This window comes from Silene latifolia, chromosome 1 (assembly GCF_048544455.1).
Source record: "Silene latifolia isolate original U9 population chromosome 1, ASM4854445v1, whole genome shotgun sequence".
Classification (NCBI taxonomy): domain Eukaryota; kingdom Viridiplantae; phylum Streptophyta; class Magnoliopsida; order Caryophyllales; family Caryophyllaceae; genus Silene; species Silene latifolia.
Window position 1 is genome coordinate 152,507,067 of NC_133526.1, and position 8,500 is coordinate 152,515,566.

At 43.7% G+C, this 8,500-nt stretch overlaps 1 non-coding gene across 1 annotated transcript; it reads right to left on the reverse strand.

Moving 5' to 3' along the window:
* Positions 1 to 4,843: 4,843 nt before the first annotated feature.
* Positions 4,844 to 4,950, reverse strand: LOC141618495 (small nucleolar RNA R71). The gene has a single exon (XR_012531411.1). It is a non-coding gene; the product is annotated as a small nucleolar RNA R71 (small nucleolar RNA).
* Positions 4,951 to 8,500: the final 3,550 nt, after the last annotated feature.

Consider the following 8,500-nt stretch of genomic DNA (forward strand, 5'->3'; position numbering starts at 1 on the left):
GGAGGATAACCCCGTGCTTCTTGCGCTTTCGAACTAGGAGTTTCATCTCCTGGATGTCTTCATTGGTAGGTTCATAGCCCAGTCCGAAGGGAACGTTGAGGACCTTAGCCAGTTTCAAGGGAGGCAATGGGTCCTTCAGTGGATTGAGCGGCAAACCCGGGAAGTAACCCTGACGCATCATGATACGGTTGACTGTGAGGTTGGCGAACGGGTCACAATCAGAGGGTGTTGATTCGTCAGTTATGACATTAACAGCTTGGAAACCCCACATTTCATTGTCATCCTCTTTAATGGCTAAGGAGGCTATTCCCTTTCTCATGGCAGCTTTGATCGGGGAAGCAGGAATTGTGATCGTTTTCCCGTTGAAGGAGACCTTGATTTTCTGGTGGAGAGTCGAGGTAACTGCCTTGACGGCGTGAATCCAGGGACGTCCTAAGAGCATATTGAAATAGGCGTCGATGTCGACCACCTGAAAACTTGTTTGTCTTTCCAGTGGTCCGGTCGCGACAGCCAGAGTGATAAGCCCCGCGACCTTGCGACGAGTGCCATCATAGGCGCGTACTCCTTGATTTGTCGAGACCAAATCCTCTTTCTTAATACCCAGCTTGTGAGCAGTCTTGAGAGGAATGACATTCACCGCGGATCCGTCATCCACGAGGACCATGTGTACATTTTTCTTGAGGCATTGTACGGTGATACACAGGGCCAGGTTATGATTGGCTCCGAACGGAGGGATATCCTTGTCGGAGAAGACAACTGGGTTGTTCAGATCAGGGGCGTCCCTCGTCATATGTGCCACTATTTCTTCTGGGAAGAGGTGGAGGGCACGGTTAATTTTCCCAAGGCTTGTAGCAAAGCCTGTCGATGCTCAAAAAACGTTGCGATCAATTGCCAAATTAAGATTTCGGCTTTTGCCTTCTGAAGCTGTTTCAGGATTGAAATCTCAGGAGCCTTTGGTTGAGTGTCCACTTCCGGGACGGCTTGGTCATTCGTTGTTGGAACGACCGTTGGATTGTTCGGGTTCTGATAGGGGCGTCCGGACCGGGTAAGGTGGCCGATCTCTTTTGCCTGTTTCTCTTTCCCTAGGATGATATAGACATCCTCAACATCATCTCTCCAGATGCCATTAATTTCAGAGTCTCGAGGGTACCTTGGAGGGGTATTCCTCGGTGGACAATTCTTGTGAGGGATATTTTTGTGAGGGTGGTTTTTGTGGGGGTAGTTATTGTGAGGGTGATTTTCGTAAGGTCTATGCCAGAACGGTCGCGGGAGCAATCCATCCTGACGTGGGTAGTTTAGAACGCTTAGGGGACTCTCCCTCGGGCGTGGCAGTGGAGGATTGAAGATAAGTCGACGAAAGGCATCGTCAAGTCGAGTGATTCTCTCGGAGAGGCTGGCTATGGCTTCTTCGACCTGTTGGAACATAGTGAGCATAGTGGCAGCACTAAACACGAACACTCCGTCTGAAGGATCTTTTTCCAAAGCATTCACCTCGTCATCAACTGGCAGGATGAGGTGAGAGGAGTCTAAAGTTGGCTCGTCGTCAGAGATAGCGTGGATTCCGAAAGGGTTCGTTTTGTTGTTCGGCTTAGTCGGTGGGGGTAAAGGCAAATCTCCTTTCTCAATCATGTCTTGGATGATGTGCTTGAATTTGAAGCAGGTTTCGGTATCATGCCCTTTCCCTTGATGATACTGACAGTAGGCATTGGGGTTCCAGAACCGGGACTTCTTGGCATCGGTCGGATCCGGGGTGGGACCGATCGGTTGTAACTTCCCCTGGTCCATGAGCCTCTTCAGGGCACTTGCATAGGTCGACCCTATGTTGGTGAACACTCTCTAGGGGCGCTCAGTTCTCTTAGCAGATGGTTCGACGAGGTTAAACTCATCGATCTTGTTTGTTTGACCATAAGGGCGAGATCCGGTTGAGGTGGATCCTTGGTAGCCTCTGCCAGTGGTCTTGGCCAAGACACCCTTTCGGAGGTCATCTTCAATACGTGTCCCTAGAATTTGCAGGTCTTGGAATGTCTTAATATTCTGATACCTCAGTAGGTTGGCATAAACTGGGCGGAGATTGTTGACGAACATTTCTACCAAAGTTGATTCACTCGGCTTATTGACTAGTTGAGTACTCACCCTTCTCCAACGGGTTAAGAACTCAGTGAACCCCTCCTTGTCGTTCTGGGTTAGCACTTCGAGAGTACAGGTATTGGCCTGGATCTCGACATTGTCGGCATATTGTTTGGCAAACTTAACTGCGATCTCATCCCATGTAGTAAGGTTTTTCGGATAAAGGGAGTAGTACTATTGTCGAGGGATCGGTTCCAAGGAGGATGGGAAGATCCGGGTAAAAAGTTCCTGTTTGACCCCTTTAATAGCCATGTAGTCTTTGCAAGCACATATATGATTGAGTGGGTCCTCCACTCCTTTGAACTTAGGCACATCAGTTAGGGTGAAGTTGTCAGGTAATTGATCCCCAACAGGTTCGAACCTTCAGTTGTTCTCAAGATGGATATTGTTACCCCGGGCCAAAAGCTGTTCTTGCAAGAGCTTTAGCCTCTTCTCAGTTTCAGTCAGAGGTGGAGTATTATGTTCTCCAGTTTCCTTATTCTCCAGGGCGTCGATACGGGTCTCGACGCGATCCAGGGTGACCTTAAGAGCGGTAAGCAGGCTGGCTAGCTGATTAGTTGTGACATCTCTGTTGTTATCATTGTCGTTGGATGAAGCTGAAGACGGGGCCATGGCTCTGAGGCAGAAAAACGGCTCACAATATAACTCAATCCGACACGGTTCAAAGACTAAATGCAGACAACGCAAAGGACGTGACAAAGATCAGACTCAACAAGACGGGGGTGACCGTGTGTGGCTCCTCGGTGCTGACTCGATTTATGACGTGACGGTGTTTGACCAAACCTTTGACACGTGTCCAACGTAATGGCGTGACACCATTGGACGGGTCTCGTGGTGAGACGATGATGTGACCATAATTTGCGCATATTTAGCCCCAGAATTAGCCTTGCTCCCATGCTTTTTAGTGTATATTTGGGTCATTTATTGTCTTTAGTTCTTTGTTTTGCATATTCTTTGAGATTTTGATCCCTTGGTTGGAAAGGAGTGCAAATCTTGCATTTTCATGGCAAAACGAGACTAAATTGATTGAATTCAATGACCAAGCATCAAGGAGAGACAAGATTAGAAGACCTTTGTACATATTATAGTAGTTGGGCAATGACGAGAAAGGATCCTTGCATCCCCGAGGAAATCCCCAAGGATTTTATGAAGAAAAGGGAAGAAAAGAAGAAGAAACAATGCTGAGCTACAATCCGAGCGGATTGCCTTGAATCCGTCCTCCACAGCACAATCCGTGCGTCTTATGCCAAAGACGCCCGGGTAAGCAGCCACCAGAATCCGGCCGTCTTCTCCCAAAGACGCCCATCTTCCCCTGCTCCAATCCGCCCGTCCCGACACCAATACGCCCGGATTCCAGCCCAGCACGAATTCGTCTCTTCAAGCATCAAAGAAAGAAGCCCTTCCTTCGAAAAATACCGGCTTCTCCCTGCTCAATCTAAAAAGTGTAATTACTAGTTTATCCTTTAGTTAACCTTAATGCATCCACCTAATTTCCACTATAAATACCTCATTAGTCTAATTAGAAAAGGATGTTCTTCTTATCAATAATTAGAGTAGTTAATATCAATCAAATCTCTCTTTAGTATTATAATCAACAATTAATCAAGTTTTAATACAAGTTTTATTTCCTTAATCTCTCTTTTGTTCATCCTTTATTTTGGGTAATTGAAGATTATTCGGGTTATTATTGGGAGATTGACAACCTCTCAATCAAGCATCAAGTACTTCTTTTATTCTTTGCTTTATTATCGGAATCAAGCTCCGGGTACCTCTCATTGCTATTTAGTTAGTGACCTTCTACATCAACCCAAATTGTGACACCCCTAAGACACCACTAGTTTCAATAGAAATCTCATCTCAATTCCCGTCCCTTGGGATCCGACCTTTACTTGCCTCTTTACTAATTGTAGAGTTGTTTGTGAAGCTATAAATTGTGTTTTGATTTGGACGTGACCCAACGACAAAATCTATTCAATTGTGAACTCGAAACGGACCGATCAAAAATGGCGCCGTTGCCGGGGACGGTGTTATCTTGATTTAGATTTTCTTATATTGTTATTAGTTGTGTCTTTCTTTGCCTTGGGGAAGTAAAACTCCTCAAGGTTTGTTCTAATTGTTTTCGAGTTGTTTGATATTTTGCATGTCTAGAAGGTCACAACGTGATTTGTTACCTTTTGATCGTGAAATTGAAAGAACTTTAACAAACAATAGAAGATTTGCTAGGAGGAATTTGAGAGGTATTAGTGAGGTTGTGGATATTCAACCAACTATTGAGTTCATCAACCCTTTTGCAAGAGAAGGTGAGGAGAACCCAACACAAAATACCCCACAAAATCAACCCACAATGCCTAAATTTTCATCACATTCCATACCCACCGAGGAGAACCTACCAAATGGTACTCCCACACCACAACATTTGACCGGAAATTTTATTGCCAAATCCGCCTTTATCCAATTAGTCGAAAGGAGCCAATTTGGAGGGATGCCTAGTGAAGACCCTCATTCTCATATGGAAACCTTTTGTGACTATTGTGATGCGATTTCTCAAACCGGTGTAACTCAAGACCAAATTCGATGGGTCTTATTTCCTTTTTCTCTAATTGGCACCGCGAAACAATGGTTGAAGGGCCTTGATAAGGCCACTCTCGGAATTGATTCTTGGAAGAAGTTGGCTCTAGCTTTCTACAAAAAGTTCTACCCACCGGAAAAGACTAACATGCTAAGAGCTCAAATTACGGGTTTTAAGCAAAGGGAGGAAGAATCTTTGTATGAAGCTTGGGAGCGGTTCAAGGGAATTTGTCGCTCATGTCCTCACCATGGACTTAGCGAGTGGTTCTTGGTACAACAATTTTGGAACGGTCTATATGAAGATTCAAGGAACATTCTCAACATGGGATCAAATGGAATGTTCACCGAAGTTGATGACAATCAAACATGGAACAAGATTGAGGAAATGGCGGTCCATAACTCACAATATAGTAGACCTCGCAAGGCTACTAGAGGAGGAAGGCATGAAGTGGACTCCGTTGCTCAATTGGGTGCTCAACTTAGTGCTCACATTGACACAATCAATTTGAAGTTTGAACAAGCTATGGCTAGACTTGAAGAAGCCTCAAAATCACCAAAGCATCATGCTAATGCCATGACGACATCCTCATCAATTCCAAGTGGGATATGTGAGAATTGTGGAACTTTGGGACATGACCAAAATGAATGTAGGGGAACAAATGAACAAGTGAATGCTTTCCAAGCATACAAGAGTGGTACCCCTTATTCCAACTATTACAATAAAAACACCAAATTCCATCCAAATCTCTCATACAAAAGCCAAAATGTTGAAAACCCTCAAACAACATACACCCCACCTCCCATGAGAAACCAAAACCAAAGACCCTTTTACAACCAAAACCAAGGTTACCAAAATCAAAATCCATACAATCAACAAAATGACCAAGGTTTTAATGTTCAAAAAGCGGTCCTCCAAATGCAAAAGAATCAACAAGAGTTTTTCACTCAAATGCAAAAAGATAGTCAAGCAAAGGAAACCACCATCAACAACATTCTAGCTCACACCAAGATGTTGGAAACCCAATTGACTCAACTAGCATCTTCAAGCTCACAAAGACAAAAGGGGCAATTACCACCTCAAAGTAATCCCCCAAGACATGAAATAGTTTGTGCCATTCACTTGAGAAGTGGTACAAGGTATGAAGCACCGAAGAAGCAAGTTGAGGATGAAGTTGTGGAAGCTAGTGATAAGGAAGAAATTGTGCAAAACTCCAAAGATGAAGAATCATCAAAAGAAGAAATTTCAAAGAAAAATGAAGACAAGGCCAAGGAGAAGGAGCCCATTGTGATTAGACTTCCTTTTCCAAGTCGTCAAGCCAAGCCCAAATTTAATGACCAACTTGGAAAGTTTATGGAAATTGTGAATAATTTGGAAGTCTCAATTCCTTTCACGGAATTAATCAATCACGTGCCGGCCTATGCGAAATACATGAAAGACATCCTCACAAAGAAGAAGTCGATCCGGAAGCTTGAGACTATCGCCTTCACTAAGGTGAGTAGTGCAATACTTCAAGGGAGTTCACCTCCAAAACTAAAGGATCCGGGAAGCTTCTCAATACCGTGTACCATTGGCGACACCACAATCAGCAAAGCCTTATGTGATCTAAGGGCTAGTGTGAGTGTTATGCCGTACTCGGTGAGTAAAAGGTTGGGGATGGGAGAGCTTAAGTGCACCAATATCACACTCCAAATGGCCGATAGATCGACGAAGACACCATTAGGGATATGGGAAGATGTCCCTGTTCGAATTGGGAAGTTTTTCATCCCGGTGGACTTTGTCATTGTTGATATGGAGGAAGATTCCAACATTCCAATCATTCTAGGAAGACCCTTCTTACACACCGCGGGTACGGTGATTGATGTAAAACATGGAGAGCTCACTCTAGAAGTGGGAGATGAGAGTATAACTTTTAATCTTGACAAGACTATGAGAGCTCCCCATTTACAAGAACCGTGTTTTATGATCGATCATTATAGTCGGAAGGATGAAAGGAAGGAGTCGGAACTCCAATGGAAGAAGAAAATTGAAGATGCTCCATTCAAAGAGCAAGTGAATTATGACAAAGAGAGCTTTCAAAGCTCACCAAAGACAAGCAACGGAGAAGATGGCCTTATTGGCCAAGAAAAGGAAATGGGAAAGTTGTCTCCATCAAATCAAGAGATTTTCAATGATCAACTTAATGAAGTATGTGGTCTTTGGGATGACGAATTTGAAGGGATTTTTAATCCCTACATTGGTAATGCCATCGATCAAGACCGACAACAAGGGCCAAGGTCTATTGAAGACCTCTATCATGATAATGAACAAGCGTTTGATTACTTTTTCAAGGTGTTGAGCAACATCAACAACACCTTGAACATGCCCCCTTGACATCTCATCAAGAATGAGAGTTTGGTGGAGTCCTCCCTAAACCATCAATTGTAAATATTTCTAACTCCCTAACTTGGATTTCAATTCTTGTATTGCATTTTTGTTATTTTTGGATTTTCATACTTTGATCAAGATAATTATCATGTTTGAGAGAAGTGAGGGAGGGACTAATAATTTCAATTAATGTGTAGTGCTTTAGCTTAGTGTGAGGATGGCAATTGCCTAGGCTATCCATGCCTTAATAGTGCCCCCACAATGAAGAACACGAGATATGAAGAAGAATGGAAAAATGACAAGGGATATGCAAAGTACACGGATGGAACTGAATCCGGGTACAAAAGGGTCGAATCCGAGCGGATTCAGGAAAATCCGCCCGTCTTTAGGCAATCCGGGCATATTGGGTAGAAGACGCACGTTCCCATGAGCTGAAATTTTGAAATATTTTTGACTATAAGCGAATCCGGGCGTCCTGAATTCGAATCCGCCCGTCTTTAAAAATCCGCCCGTCCTGAAAAGAAGACGCCAGTCTTCTAAGCTTAGGAAAACAAGAAAAATCCCTGTAAGGAATCCGCCCGTCTTCTGTAGAAGACGCCCGTCCCGTGTTTGCAAATCCGAGCGTCTTCACTGAAAGACGCCCGTCTTTAGGCGAGTTTTTCCCAACCCAGAACAGGCCAAATCCGGGCGTCCCCGAGCGAAACCGCCGCCTCTTGCCCCCTGCAGTTCAAATTTTTCGGGTTTTATAAACCCCCTCCCACATTCATTTCTTCATTCCTTCATTCATAACACTACTCATAACCCTCAAAACCCTCATCCTCTCCATTACAAAAACAAGATTCCTCAACAACATTCATCAAAATCAAATCAAAACATCCTTTTAACAACAAATCAATCACTCCTCTTTCAACAAAAATCAAAACCAAGCACAAAATCTTCAACCTTTGAGTCGATTTTTGAATTCATAAAGGCAAAGCCTTTCATCTTTAAATCGATTTGGGTGCACTAGAAATTAAAGATTTTTCACTCTTTTCTTGGTTTATTCATCAATGGCAAGGACTAAGGGAGCAACAAAGGCAAAGGCATCAAAGGCAAAGGCACTCTCATCAAGACAAAAGAGTCTTCAAGCAAAGAAAGCATTGGCTATGGTGGTAGCTAACCCAAACTTGGAAGTGCAACAACAACAACGTCCTATGGAAGCAACAACATCTTCTACTCCGGAAATTGCTCAACTTTCGAACTATCGGGAGGTAATTTTCATTTCCAAATCCCATATGGACACTTTTGCCAAGTTTGCTAGAAAATCATTTCTATCCACCAAGTTTATTTGTGAAGATACCTTAGAAAAGTTGGGTGTCCTTGAGCAAACTAGAGCCTTCTTTAAAGCCATGGGGTTGGAGAAATTGTTTGAATCAAAAGAATTGACATACCCCTCCCTTA